This window comes from Ranitomeya imitator, chromosome 2 (genome assembly GCF_032444005.1).
Source record: "Ranitomeya imitator isolate aRanImi1 chromosome 2, aRanImi1.pri, whole genome shotgun sequence".
NCBI lineage: Eukaryota > Metazoa > Chordata > Amphibia > Anura > Dendrobatidae > Ranitomeya > Ranitomeya imitator.
In genome coordinates, this window is record NC_091283.1 from 112,522,153 (window position 1) to 112,537,973 (window position 15,821).

Genomic DNA, 15,821 nt, shown 5'->3' on the forward strand with positions numbered 1-15,821 from the left:
GCTGGTGTGAAGGTCTTGGAGAAGAAGAAGCAAGGATGCTTCCGACCTTGAGCATCCTTTTGGAAAGGACTGCTCCAGCACCAACGGAAGAGGCATCCACCTCCATGATAAATGGTTTATCTACATCGGGGCGATGTAGGATGGGAGCGCTAGCGAAGTGTGACTTAATCGAGAGAAAGGCTTTGGAGACCTCCTCTGACCACAACTTGGGATTTGCTCCCTTCTTGGTGAGGGCAACCAAAGGAGCCACCAAAGTTGAGAAGTGTGGAATGAACTGGCGATAGTAATTAATGAACCCCATAAAGCGCTGCACCACTTTAAGAGAATGGGGTTCCTGCCAGTCCATCACAGCCTGCAGCTTGGCAGGATCCATAGCCAAACCCTGGGCAGAGATGATATAACCAAGGAAAGGCAAGGACTCCTACTCAAACACACACTTCTCCAACTTGGCGTAGAGGGAGTTTGCCCGTAAGAGGTCGAAGACTTTGCGAACATCTCTCCGATGGGAGTCAATATCTGGAGAGTAGATGAGAATATCATCCAGATTGACTACGACCGAGGTGGTGAGCAAATCCCGGAAGATGTCGTCCACAAAGTCTTGGAAAATGGCTGGGGCATTACAGAGCCCGAAGGGCATCACCAGATATTCATAGTGCCCATCCCTGGTGTTAAAAGCCGTCTTCCATTCATCCCCCTCACGGATGCGAATCAGGTTGTAGGCACCCCGCAGATCTAATTTTGTAAATACCCTTGCTCCCTGTAGTCTATCAAAAAGCTCAGATATCAGGGGTAATGGGTACTTGTTCTTAATGGTGATGGCGTTAAGACCCCTGTAGTCTATGCATGGACGTAAGTATCCAGTCTTCTTCTGTACGAAGAAGAACCCAGCCCCTGCAGGTGACACTGACTTCCTAATGAATCCTCTTGCCAGATTCTCTTGAATGTACTGAGACATTGCCTCCGTCTCCGGGAGAGATAACGAATAGACTCGACCCCGGGGAGGCTCAGCACCAGGCAAGAGGTCAATAGGACAGTCATAGGGGCGGTGAGGCGGAAGAGTCTCCGCAGCCCTTTTGGAGAACACGTCTGCATAGGGCCAATAGGGCTTGGGGAGAGAGAAAAGATCTGCGGGTACCTGCGTTGTAGCAACCTGAACGCACTCCCTCTGACATCTACCCTCGCAGGATTTACTCCATCCCAAAATTCTCCCTAAGGACCACTCTATATGAGGAGAATGATAGCGTAGCCATGGTATCCCCAACAGGACCTCATCAATTCCCTCAGGAATGACTAATAGAGAGATAATCTCCTGATGTGATGGAGACACAGAAAGCGTGATAGGAATGGTTTGGTTGGTAATCTGTGAGGGTAGTGTTGTGTTATGATCTGGTGATTAGGGAGCGACATGCGTCTAGCTCTGAGCAGGTGGCAACTATACTGACCGCAGTCTCTAAGCTCAACACAACACTAGAAGTAGCCGTGGAATGCTCCTAACTCGGCCTAGGCATCTCGTCACAGCCTAAGAGCTAACTACCCCTAAAGATAGAAGCAGGAAAACTATCTTGCCTCAGAGAAAATCCCCAAAGGATAGATTAGCCCCCCACAAATAATGACTGTGAGAGGAGAAGGAAATGACATACGTAGTATGAAACAAGATTTAGCACAGGAGGCCACTTCTAGCTAAATAGAAATAGTACAGAACAGAACGCTGGGCGGTCAGTAATAAAAACTAGAAAAAGTCCACCGCAGAGAAATGCAAAAATCTCCACACCTGACTAAAGGTGTGGAGGGCAAACTCTGCTGCCCAGAGCTTCCAGCTTAACTGAATAGATCCATACTGAAAAGCTGGACAAATGAACAAAAACAAAGAAAGTGCTGAACAACAAAGTCCACAACAAGAGAACCGCAAAAGGACAAGCAAGGACTTAGCTTTGATGAACTGGTCAGAGTGTCAGGAAAGTCCTAAGAGCAATGACTCCAGGCAGGAACAATTGACAACTGGCATTGAATGAGGGATAAGACCAGACTAATATAGCCAAGCCAGAAAGACGATTAGTGAAAACAGCTGCTGAAGCTAAATCCAAGAAGCAGCCATACCACTCAAAACCACAGGAGGGAGCCAAAGAGCAGAACTCACAAAAATGCTACTTACAACCACCGGAGGGAGCCCAAGAGCGGAATTCACAACAGTGTTGACCCATTTACCACTTGAACGGTTACTGGCTTGGTGAGCATCACCAGGGGTATTGCGTGACGCTGGGTGAATGCAGATGACATAAAATTACCCTCCGCCCCTGAATCCATGCATAGCTCTACCATAAGAGTGGATGGGCCTATGGTAATTGTCCCCTTGAAGGACAACTTTGAGGCAAACGTCGCCGTGTCTAGTGTACCTCCTCCTACTGCCACTAGACGCTGACGTTTCCCCGACCACTGAGGACACTTGGAGGCAAGATGTCCTGACTGCCGGCAAACAAGACAGACCTTATGTGACTCGGACACCTGGACTGGGGATTCCAAAGGTTTGGCGAAGGTAGGAGCCAGCCGAAACCTCTGCCTACACTGGGCTCACTCCAACCTTCGCTCATGAAAACGAAGGTCTATGTGAGTTGATACAGCTATGAGCTCCTCCAGTGTGGCGGGAATCTCCCTAGTGGCCAAAGCGTCCTTCACATGGTCAGCCAGCCCCCTCCAAAATACGGGAATGAGGGTTTTATCTGGCCATTCCAACTCAGACGCTAATGTCTGGAAGTGAACAGCAAAATGGCTGACCATGGTTGAACCCTGAGTCAAAGCCAGCAGTTGGAGTGCTGTATCATGGGTGACTTGAGGTCCTACAAAGACCTGTTTCAGAGTGTCCAGAAACCGAGGAAAACTCTGCACCACATGATCATTGCGCTCCAACAGCGGCGTAGCCCACTCCAATGCCCTGTCCGACAAGAGAGATTGGAGGAGCTCGAGATGTATACCACACTGGTTCGCAAAACCCCTACAGGACGTACTGTCCCCAGAGTATTTCTCAGGCAAAGGGAGGTGAGATAGAGTCAGAACAGGGGTGGCAGTGGGTAAAGCTGCTGCAGCCACGCTAGCAGCCTGAACAGCAATTGCGGTAACATCCACTGCCGAGGGTGCACGCTCAAGAGACGCCAACCGGCCCTCCAGCAGCTGGATGTACCCCTGCAATCGCTGTTCATCAGCCATTACTTAGCCAGATCCTGGCGCTAGTATAATGTTAGGGTTGGCGGAATGCACCGAATACATTTATTAGGTAAGATTGGTGCGTTCGCCACCCGGGATCCACCGTGCAGGAAAGAACCTGCTGCTAAGTGAATGGCGGCACTATATGGCGGTACAATGAGATTTCACACACGGGTTAACTTCACCCTGTGTGAAGGAAGCGATCCCTGTTAAGTCACAGGGTCACGGTACCGCACAGAGAGCGCAAGCAAGGAACCACAGAACTCTATCCCAGGACACAGGATTAGAGTTAGTGTAGACCTCTTGCGATCGATACCACAATTGGGGTATCAGCGGTAACTATTATGCACAGAAGTGCATGTTGTGCCACACTAGCGGACGCCACTAACCACCCAGACTTGGGAAAGGTAAGCGCTTTAATAGTGCACGGCGCTGCACTGGCGGTCACAGCAGTAGACGCTGCTTCGTGTGTTAAAGCTGAGTTCAGCCGGGCGCTAGCTTGCAGCCATACACCTTACGTGAACAGTCATACACAAGGGATGGGTTTTTAAGGAACGACTTGCACTCATCAACACACACACGATAACAATTGTAAACTAGCGCATGGCCGTGCGGTCATGCGAAGCTTATATAGCTGCAGCACGTACAGGACCCTTCAAAGAAGGACCAATAGATTTGCAGCAGTACCTGAGCATGTGACCCTGGATCTCCATTGAGAGATCTTGCCCTGGGCATGATCAGTGTGAGCAAAGCAGGATTTAGTCCTAGCACCTTCAGGGCCTTCCTGAGCATGTGACCCTAGATCTCCACTGAGAGATCTTGCCCTGCGCATGCTCAGTGTGTACAAAGCAGGACTTAGACCCAGAAAAGCCTGCTCCCTGCAGATCAGTGCAGGGTACAATAGCTGAGCCTGGAGAGGCAGTAGTAATCCTTTGCACCGTACCAGTCTCAGCGAGATGCTGGGAGCGACGTCTTAGCTGAGCAGGCTCCACTGCGGCCGATGCAGAATGAGAGACTGCAGCAGACACGGATCGAGATTCCCCCTGTGCAGCAGAGGAAACTCGACTCCTAACAACATACTACATACTACATACATACATACTACAGTCATGGCCAAAAGTATTGACACCCCTGCAATTCTGTCAGATAATACTCAGTTTCTTCCTGAAAATGATTGCAAACACAAATTATTTGGTATTATTATCTTCATTTAATTTGTCTTAAATGAAAAAACACAAAAGAGAATGAAGCAAAAAGCAAAACATTGATCATTTCACACAAAACTCCAAAAATGGGCCAGACAAAAAGTATTGGCACCCTCAGCCTGATACTTGGTTGCACAACCTTTAGCCAAAATAACTGCAACCAACTGCTTCCGGTAACCATCAATGAGTTTCTTACAATGCTCTGCTGGAATTTTAGACCATTCTTCTTTGGCAAACTGCTCCAGGTCCATGATATTTGAAGGGTGCCTTCTCCAAACTGCCATTTTTAGATCTCTCCACAGGTGTTCTATGGGATTCAGGTCTGGACTCATTGCTGGCAGTGGCCACCTTTGAAGTCTCCAGTGCTTTCTCTCAAACTATTTTCTAGTGCTTTTTGAAGTGTGTTTTGGGTCATTGTCCTGCTGGAAGACCCATGACCTCTGAGGGAGACCCAGCTTTCTCACACTGGGCCCTACATTATGCTGCAAGATTTGTTTGTAGTCTTCAGACTTCATAATGCCATGCACACGGTCAAGCAGTCCAGTGCCAGAGGCAGCAAAGCAACCCCAAAACATCAGGGAACCTCCGCCATGTTTGACTGTAGGGACCGTGTTCTTTTCTTTGAATGCCTCGTTTTTTCTCCTGTAAACTCTATGTTGATGCCTTTGCCCAAAAAGCTCTACTTTTGTCTCATCTGACCAGAGAACATTCTTCCAAAACATTTTAGGCTTTTTCAGGTAAGTTTTGGCAAACTCCAGCCTGGCTTTTTTATGTCTCGGGGTAAGAAGTGGAGTCTTCCTGGGTCTTCTACCATGCAGTCCCTTTTCCTTCAGACGCCAACGGATAGTACGAGTTGACACTGTTGTACCCTCGGACTGCTGGGCAGCTTGAACTTGTTTGGATGTTAGTCGAGGTTCTTCATCCAACATCCGCACAATCTTGCGTTGAAATCTCTTGTCAATTTTTCTTTTCCGTCCACATCTAGGGAGGTTAGCAGCAGTGCCATGGGCTTTAAACTTCTTGATGACACTGCGCACGGTAGACACAGGAACATTCAGGTCTTTGGAGATGGACTTGTAGCCTTGAGATTGCTCATGCTTCCTTACAATTTGGTTTCTCAAGTCCTCAGACAGTTCTTTGGTCTTCTTTCTTTTCGCCATGCTCAATGTGGTACACACAAGGACACAGGACAGAGGTTAAGTCAACTTTAATCCATGTCAACTGGCCGCAAGTGTGATTTAGTTATTGCCAACACCTGTTAGGTGCCACAGGTAAGTTACAGGTGTGTTGTGAATTCTGTGGCAGAGCTCCCTCCTGTGGTCACAAGTGGTACTTCGGCTGATTCTCTCTGTGAGCTTCTGTTGGTGGAGGGAAGTGGTACTGCGGCTTCTGAGTTTCCTCCCTCAGGTGATCTGGTGAGGTCGTTAGGTGCTTCTCTACTTAACTCCACCTAATGCTTTGATCCTGGCTTCCTGTCAATGTTCCAGTGTTGGACTTGCTTTTCCCTGGATCATTCCTTTGGCCTGCTGCTCTGCATAGCTAAGTTCTTCTTTGCTATTTGTTTGCTATTTTTTCTGTCCAGCTTGTCTAAATTTGTTGCTGGAAGCTCTGGGACGCAAAGAGTGTACCTTCGTGCCGTTAGTTCGGTACGGAGGGTCTTTTTGCCCCCTTTGCGTGGTTTTCTTTAGGGTTTTGTGTAGACCGCAAAGTTACCTTTTCTATCCTCGATCTGTTAAGAAAGTCGGGCCTCCCTTTGCTGAATCTATTTCATCTCTACGTTTGTCTTTTCATCTTAACTCACAGTCATTATATGTGGGGTATTTCTCTGAGGCAAGGTAGGCTTATTTTCTATCTTCAGGCTAGTTAGTTTCTCAGGCTGTGCCGAGTTGCATAGGCAGAGTTAGGCGCAATCCACGGCTGCCTCTAGTGTTGTTTGGAGAGGATTAGGGATTGCGGTCTGCAGAGTTCCCACGTCTCAGAGCTCGTTCTATGATTTTGGGTTATTGTCAGATCACTGTATGTGCTCTGACCGCTATGTCCATTGTAGTACTGAATTGCCTCTTATAACACAGGTGCTGTTAATTACACAAATTAGAGAAGCATCACATGATTTTTCGAACAGTGCCAATACTTTTGTCCACCCAACAAAAATGGAACACACTGGCGCTATACTATATAAAGGGGGGGGGGAAGGGCTCAGGTGCTGCAGGTATTTTAGGCAGTCCTGTGCCTGTTCTGCCAAAATAAGGGTAAACTGATTTGGTGTAAAATGCCACGCTACCAGAGCCTAAGAACCAATGAATGGCTGCCTAAAACGAATAGATAAGTAAATAGCTGGATAAATGAATATATGAATAACTAACCAAATCTCACACCCGTTGGATGTGATATGAATTCCACCTAAAAATAAAGATGGCTGGCGCACATACAATACTAAATAATGCACTGCCTATCCAGCGCTCATAAACAGCATAATGCAAAATGCATAAATATAGTGACCACAGTGATTTGATGTATAGTAACTGCGTGCTTATAGCTGTAATAGGTAGGTACCTTACCGCATGGGGTGCCCGCCAACCTAAATGGATCTAGAGCCGTCCGTGGTTGAAATAGAGCGATGCCCATGAGTGTTGAGGCAAGGTGGCTTGTAGAAGCTAGTGGGGGAAAGCAGGCTCACACCAGTTGCTGCTGTCTGCATACAATGTCCACAGTGAGTGCCGGGAACAGAGTACCGCCCTCCACCGATATCTCCTTGAAGGTGGAAGAAAGATGGCTTGCAGGGGTCTGTAATAGGGTAGGAGCAAGTCGGCTTGTGTTGCCCGCGTTTGGTGTAAGTTACTGCTGCACAGTGCAGAGCCAGGGAACGTCCCGGCCGGAGGCGTCCCTGGTTACATTGGGAAAAGATGGCCGACGCTGTCAAAACAGCGTGTGACGTCACAGGCCTACGGAGCCTTGCTGGGGAAAAATACTAACCAATGCGTTTCGGAGTGTAATGCACTCCTTCATCAGGGTTACCACCCCACATAACTTGCTCAGTATATAAACACCTCTATGGGCACCCCGCTGCGAGCCCCATCCTGGCAATTAAAATGCCGCACCCCATTGTTATAATGTGACCACCTTGCTACGCCCCCACGATGAAAATAATAAGATTACTAGTACAAATGCAATACTGAATGTGTGTGACTATATGCATATATAGAAGAAAATTCATGCGGAATGACATACCAACAGTAAACGGTCTGGTGTACCCTAATAACTACAAATGAACTGTGATCAATATAAAAAATGTTTTTTCTATACAAATAAAAATCTACCTTTATTACACCGATAAATATAAGAATAAATTCTAAAAAGACAACAACCTTCTCCTGCCTACTAGGTTGGTAAGAAACAAGGAAAATCTTAATATAAAAAAGGTGGGGGCGGGGAAAAGGGGGGGGGAAAGGGATTTTTTGAAAGGAGTTTTTTTTTAAGTTTTTTTAGGATTATTTAAAAATATTTTAAAATTTATTCAAATTAATTTAATAAAAACAAGTCTAGAAAAAATATATGTAAAAAATATATATATAGAAAAAAATCTATATATAAAGAAAAAAAAATATATAGAGAGGGAAAAATACCTGAAAAACCGGATTACAGGCTCATTGCAAACCACTATGCCCTCCGTACTTAATATAAATATTAAATATCAAGCAGGGAGAGAAATTCCGTAATTAAATTAGCAATAGATATCTAGATACCTCTCATGGTCATCAAAATGCATATAATTCAAGTTCCCAATTTAACCCTTTGGGGTATAAGCTGTTTAAGGAAAAAATCCATTGGGATTCTAGTCTCGACATTTTCATGAGGAATTCCCCCCCTCTTTTATCCGGACGCACAGTTTGTATGCCGCAAAAATGTATACCTTTTAGGGATTGCCCGTGTTTCTCCCTAAAATGTCGCGAGAGTGGATGTCCTGTGAATCCTTTTTGTATATTTTTACAATGCTCTTTTATGCATACTTTTAATTGTCTCTTCGTACGCCCCACATACAATTTCTTACATGGTATGGCACGACATGGAATCTTTAATTGTAAATTGTTTAGTTCCATCCGAGTCAAAAAAATGTTAATTGTCTTGTTTTTTTTACCTTCGCCGGAGATATCGGTGGAGGGCGGTACTCTGTTCCCGGCACTCACTGTGGACATTGTATGCAGACAGCAGCAACTGGTGTGAGCCTGCTTTCCCCCACTAGCTTCTACAAGCCACCTTGCCTCAACACTCACGGGCATCGCTCTATTTCAACCACGGACTGCTCTAGATCCATTTAGGTTGGCGGGCACCCCATGCGGTAAGGTACCTACCTATTACAGCTATAAGCACGCAGTTACTATACATCAAATCACTGTGGTCACTATATTTATGCATTTTGCATTATGCTGTTTATGCGCGCTGGATAGGCAGCGCATTATTTAGTATTGTATGTGCGCCAACCATCTTTATTTTTAGGTGGAATTCATATCACATCCAACGGGTGTGAGATTTGGTTAGTTATTCATATATTCATTTATCCAGCTATTTACTTATCTATTCGTTTTAGGCAGCCATTCATTGGTTCTTAGGCTCTGGTAGCGCGGCATTTTACACCAAATCACTTTTGTCCACCCCCTTTTTATGTTTGGTGTAGAATTATATCCAATTTGGCTTTAGGACAATTCTTTTTGTGTTTTTTCATTTAAGACAAATTAAATGAAGATAATAATAACAAAGAATTTGTGTTTGCAATCATTTTCAGGAAGAAAATGAGTATTATCTGACACAATTGCAGGGGTGATAATACTTTTGGCCATGACTTTACATACATACATACATACTACATACAACATACTACATACATACTACATACATACTAAATACAATACATTCATACAGTACATTACATACAATACATACATATAGACATACAGTACATTAAACAAATTGGTTGTTTGTTATTTTAATATTTTTTACAGGTGACACTGGTTTCGGGATCAAAATGACAAGTAATGGTGAGTATGTAACCTATGTTTAATGTACTGTATGTCTGTATGTATGTATTGTATGTAATGTATGAATGTATTGTATGTAATGTATGAATGTACTGTATGTAGTATGTATGTATGTAGTATGTATGTAGCATGTATGTAGTATGTATGTAGTATGTTTTTTTTTACATTCAACACATTAGCCGGATGATGGGACTACTACTGTCCCATCATTGGCTAATGTGTCAATCACTGTCACTGTAGCAGGCATCATCCAATGGGACTTGTAATCCCATCGGACGATGCCTGTACACACGCACAGATCCCTGGCAGCCCGCACAGATCCCTGGCAGCCCGCACAGGCCCCCGGCAGCCCGCACAGACCCCAGCAGCTCGCATAGAGCCCCAGCAGGCCCGCACAGACCCCTAGCAGCCCGCACAGACCCCGGGCAGCCCGCACAGAGCCCCTGCAGGCCCGTATAGACCCCCAGCAGGCCGGCACAGACCTCTGGCAGGCATGCACAGACCCCCAGCAGCTCGCACAGACCCACGGCAGCCCACACAGACCCCCGCAGGCCCGTACAGACCCTCAGCAGCCCACACAGACCCCCGGCAGGCACGCACAGACCCCCAGCAGCCCACACAGATCCCCGAGAGGCCCGTACAGATCCCCGGCAGGCACACACAGACCCCGCCCGCACAAACAGACACGCACAGTGTCCGCCCACACTCTTCCCCCTTCCAGAACAGGATATAGAAGGACAGAAAGGGCTTATTTACATTCCGATATTTGTGTCCCATTTACTTGCATTGGTATCGGGTATAGGTATCGGCGATATCTGATATTTTTTGGATATCGGCCGATCCAATCCGATCCCGATACTTCTGGATATCGGAAGGTATCGCTCAACACTAGTCACAAGCCATCAAACAAAGAAGAACTGCTTACATTTTGGGGCCAGAAGTGGTGTGAAAGACTTGTGGAAAGCATGCCAAGACGCATGAAAGCTGTGGTTAAAAATCATGGTTATTCCACAAAATATTGATTTCATTCTGAACTCTTCCTCAGTTAAAACCTTAGTATTATTGTTTCTAAATGATTAAGAAATTGTTTTCTTTGTATTATTTGAGGTCTGAAAACACTGGGTTTTTTTTATCTTGACAATTTTTCTTTGTCAGAAAAAAATACAAAATTTATTGCATGGAAATTGGGGGACATGTTGTCAAGAAGTTTATAGAATAAAAGAACAATTTATATTTTACTCAAAAATATACCTATAAAGAGAAAAATCAGACAAACTGAACATTTTGCAGAGGTCTCTTAATTTTTACCAGAGCTGTATATATGTGGCTTATATGTTGTTTTAACGGGAACGTATCAGGTCCCCTGTGCTTCCACATGAACCTCCATAGTGATCTAGAGCCATAATCCAGCAGTAAAATCATATCATTGATCTATTGCTTTGTTATTTTTATGTCTACAAAAAGGTAGTGGGCCAATGATGTTGAGGAGATTTCACCCAGCATCATACTGTCTGTCCAAAGAGGAATAACGTATTGTGAATGTGCAAGGGATGATGCCAGCAGTGTGGTGAATGTCAATCTCACCTATTGGGGTATGGCTAGAGTGTGAGCCGAACTGTTCTATGACAGCTATGCCCCGCAGACGAGTCTAAGATCATTCACCAATGTGAGTGACAGCAATCAAATATATTTTTGCTGACATAAAAATAACAATATAGTGTATCATCATGGGGCAATTCGGGAAGCATAGCTGGTTCCTTTTAATGATACTAAAGTGTTGCAGGTGAACCGAAAAAAAAACATTTGTATGTTTTGATTCCTTGATTTATTGTTTCGAAAATTCCTGTGTGATTTGATATGAAAGCGGATCAGTTGGCATAATATAATGTCATAGTAGGGAATTAAAGTATTACTTAGGCATAAAATCTATTTTATCTTGATGTTATTGTCTCAAAATCTTTTACAGAGACAAGGAACCATTTACAAATAAAAGGAAAGCTGGCAAACCTTCCCCCAGATCATCAATTATAGCAGAAGTGTATACTTGTATACAAAGGCAACTGCCAATAAACGACATGGGCGTAGAAAATGTGGGACAGGGATGGGAAGGTGCATGGTTAAGCTCACCCACCAAATTCATGAAAAGTTATACTTAAATTACTCCAGAAAAGTACCGTAGGCCCTCTACATTTGGTGGCGGCACACACCAGTTAACAGATGCACCTATTTAAGTAAGCTACGTGCTACTCTTAATGAATTAGCCGCATTGTACACCCCCTTCGCTAAGACTGATATGTGAAATTCCATTATTAATTCATTGGCCTCTATATGTTTTTTGCTGGTTGCCACAATCAGGTTTTGTTTATCATACGGTCATGGCTGTAGTTTATAACAGAGGCATGATAGTAAAGCAATTAAAACTGGATGGAATAAAGGGAGTTAAAGTGCTGTCTGAGCATAGCTTCAATGTATAGGAATAGTAAGCACGGTGAAGGGATTAACCCTGCTGTTCTGTTGGTCAAAAATGACCGACTTTGAACTTCAATATTCTTTAAAATATTCAAGATGCGTCTCTGAAACCCGTGGCCGACCGAGCCATCCTCATTTAAGTCAATCAACCACAAGTTTCAGAACCGCATCTTGAACACCCCAAAAAATACCAAAGTTCAAAATAGGTCTCCCCAGACCGAACAGAACAGCAGGGTTGTGCACACGTTCAGGCTACGTCAGGATTTCTTGCAGAATGTTCCTGACAAAAAACGGACATTTCTGCCAGAAATCCGCATGCGTTTTTTCGCGTTTTTTATGCTTTTTTGATGCGTTTTTTGCGTTTTTTCCCAATGCATAGAATAGCGGGAAAAATGCGAAAAAACGCAACATTAATGAACATGCTGCTTTTTTACCTCGATGCGTTTTTTTCACGGAAAAAAACGCTTCATGTGCACAAAAATTGCAGAATGCATTCTAAATGATATGATGCATATGTCTGCATTTTTAATGCGTTTTTATGGCAAAAAAATGAGAAAAAAAACCCGAAAGAAACTTGAACGCTCAACTTGGGTGGTTGTGCATCAACAGGGAACAACTCCATAGTAGACAGTTGTTACATAGTAATGTGCTCAGGAGCAGCACTCCCAGTGAGCAGCTGGAGTCACTTCCAAACTGAGCCTAAGGCCCAAAAATGGAAAGAAAGAAATTTCACCAGGTGGTAAGCACTCCAGCAAAGCAAACACTACCACATGAAAAAGTTTTTTTTTCAAAAACAGAAGCGTAAAATACGTGTTTTATTTGTGTCTAGTTTTCATCAGGTATATGGATACAGCCGAAACGCATTGTATTTTATTTTTTTCGTCCAATGGTGATTGCCTTGCTGGCGGGCCTGATACCTGATAAACTTTCCTTCTGTTCATTATCGGCCACCAAGCCTTGATTTGGATATATATACCTGATAATGGCTGGACAAGCCCAAAGCACGTTGTATTTTATGCTTGCGTTTTTAAATAAAACCTTTATATTCATGGGTGATTGCTTTAATGGAGCATCAAATTCCTGGTGAACTTTATTTTTGTCCATGATAGTAATGCCAGATAGTTTTAATTTTATTATAAATTGTTTACCCAAGAAAAATACATTTTGGAACTTGAGATTTTTAGCACTATGAAGCATTTATGAAAACTGTCTAATTCTTAAACAGTGCAAAATTAGACTGGACCTTCTTAACCCCTTTCTGACCTTGGACGGGATAGTACGTCCGAGGTCAGAAGCCCCACTTTGATGCGGGCTCCGGCGGTGAGCCCGCACCAAAGCCGGGACATATCAGCTGTTTTGAACAGCTGACATGTGCCCGTAATAGGCGCGAGCAGAATCGCGATCTGCCCGCGCCTATTAACTAGTTAAATGCTGCTCTCAAACGCAGACAGCGGCATTTAACTACCGCTTCCGGCCGGGCGGCCGGAAATGACGTCATCGCCGACCCCCGTCACATGATCGGAGGTCGGCGATGCTTCTACATTGTAACCATAGAGGTCCTTGAGACCTCTATGGTTACTGATCGCCGGTAGCTGTGAGCACCACCCTGTGGTCGGCGCTCACAGCACACCTGATTTTGTGCTACATAGCAGTGAACATCAGATCGCTGCTATGTAGCAGAGGCGATCGTGCTGTGCCTGCTTCTAGCCTCCCATGGAGGCTATTGAAGCATGGCAAAAGTAAAAAAAAAGTAAAACAAATGTGAGAAAAATAAAAAAAATATAAAAGTTTAAATCACCCCCCGTTCGCCCAAATCAAAATAAATCAATAAAAAAATCAAATCTACACATATTTGGTATCGCCGCGCTCAGAATCGCCCAATCTATCAAATAAAAAAGCATTAACCTGATCGCTAAACGGCGTAGCGAGAAAAAAATTCAAAACGCCAGAATTACGTTTTTTTGGTCGCCGCGACATTGCATTAAAATGCAACAACGGGCGATCAAAAGAACGTATCTGCACCAAAATGGTATCATTAAAAACGTCATCTCAGCACACAAAAAATAAGCCCTCAACCGACCCCAGATCATGAAAAATGGAGACGCTACGAGTATCGGAAAATGGCACAATTTTTTTTTTTTTTTTAGCAAAGTTTGGAATTTTTTTTCACCACTTAAGTAAAAAAAAACCTAGACATGTTAGGTGTCGATGAACTCGTACTGACCTGGAGAATCATAATGTCAGGTCAGTTTTAGCATTTAGTGAACCTAGCAAAAAAGCCAAACAAAAAACAAGTGTGGGATTGCACTTTTTTTGCAATTTCACCGCACTTGGAATTTTTTTCCTGTCTTCTAGTACACGACATGCTAAAACCAATGATGTCGTTCAAAATTACAACTCGTCCCGCAAAAAATAAGCCCTCACATGGCCAAATTGACGGAAAAATAAAAAAGTTATGGCTCTGGGAAGGAGGGGAGTGAAAAACGAACACGGAAAAACGAAAAATCCCAAGGTCATGAAGGGGTTAAAATGAGCAAAATTTATCAATGTGGTTCATGCTGTTTGTTAATTTGTCTAATTTTAATACTGTCTTGTTTAAGTTTACACCATCTATTAATTGGAAACAGCTTAGTATACATTTTTTGCAAAAAACGTATCAACCAAATACCCTGTTTTTTACATCTTTTACTAGCACTTGCGGATTACTGCAACATTTTTTCAAACTGAGTGTTTTTGGTTTTACTATTCTCTTTTGTGTCACCATCTATTAATTGGTTACTTTGTGCCAGAATTGTCTGCCACAACATTGTTGCACGTTTTTGAAGTATGATTTCACATGTTAAGCCTTGCCATTTTTTCAGTAAGCCACAAACCATATCATCAAGGTCAGTGCTGGAAAGACTGAGAAAGGACACAGTCTGGGTATGACTGAACCTAGCTGTTTAGCCAGTGGTTCTGTTTGCCGAAGAGCATCAGACTGACAATGACGGAAAACACATCTGGTCAATCACGTGAAATATACTGTAGTAGTTGCTGCTGCTCCCTCGGGTGACACAGGGGGAGAAGCATTAACTCTGTGGGAGGGATCTCCTCATTAGCTGTGCAGCTCTCGGGCATCCATTCTGTGAAAGGTGTGAAAGCTTCACTGAGCAGAGAACCCAGTTTTCTCCTAGTAATACGCCAACTTGAACTTATTTTATGGAAGACAGAAAAAAATCCCCTATTTTAATTTACATAACAAGGGCCTAAAGGAAAAATCATCCAATAGTCATCCATTTGCTTGATAGCAACATTTTGCTCGTCGTCCGATATTGTCTCCCTTCTCCGGAAAGACCATTGCAATATTCAGAGATCCAAGGAAAGTCTAGTGTAGAGAGAAAGAAACTTTCCTGCTCCAAAGTTCGGGTCCTCATTGTATTCAATGGTGTCTTGGTTCTGGTTCAAGTTTGGGTACAGTTCTGGTACCCAAACGAATTTTGGATTAAAGTTCGGGTTGGGTGCCAGAACTCAAACTTCGATGAGTCTGCTCATCTCTAGACACAATTACTATTCCTGCATGATAAACATTCACATTAGTATACACTAATACACCACTGATTGTAACTATAAATAAGGAAAACCTTTGCATGAGCAAGTATGTCCAAACTTTTATTAATAGGGGAAACGATAAAGGTGAGAACAGATGTGAATGTGCATAGATTATTAATGAATACACTTTATTTTGACAATATTACATGTATATTTAAGAAGTATGATATTTCTGTTTAGGACTATGGATGTGCTCAGTAATACTCAGATATCACTGGAGTATCTGGGTGCTCAAATGTGCTCGGCACTCGATGAGCATTGGCTAGTGCTTAGATTTGTAGCTCGAATCCCTACCCCGCATGTTTGGTGCCTGTTACACAGCCAATAA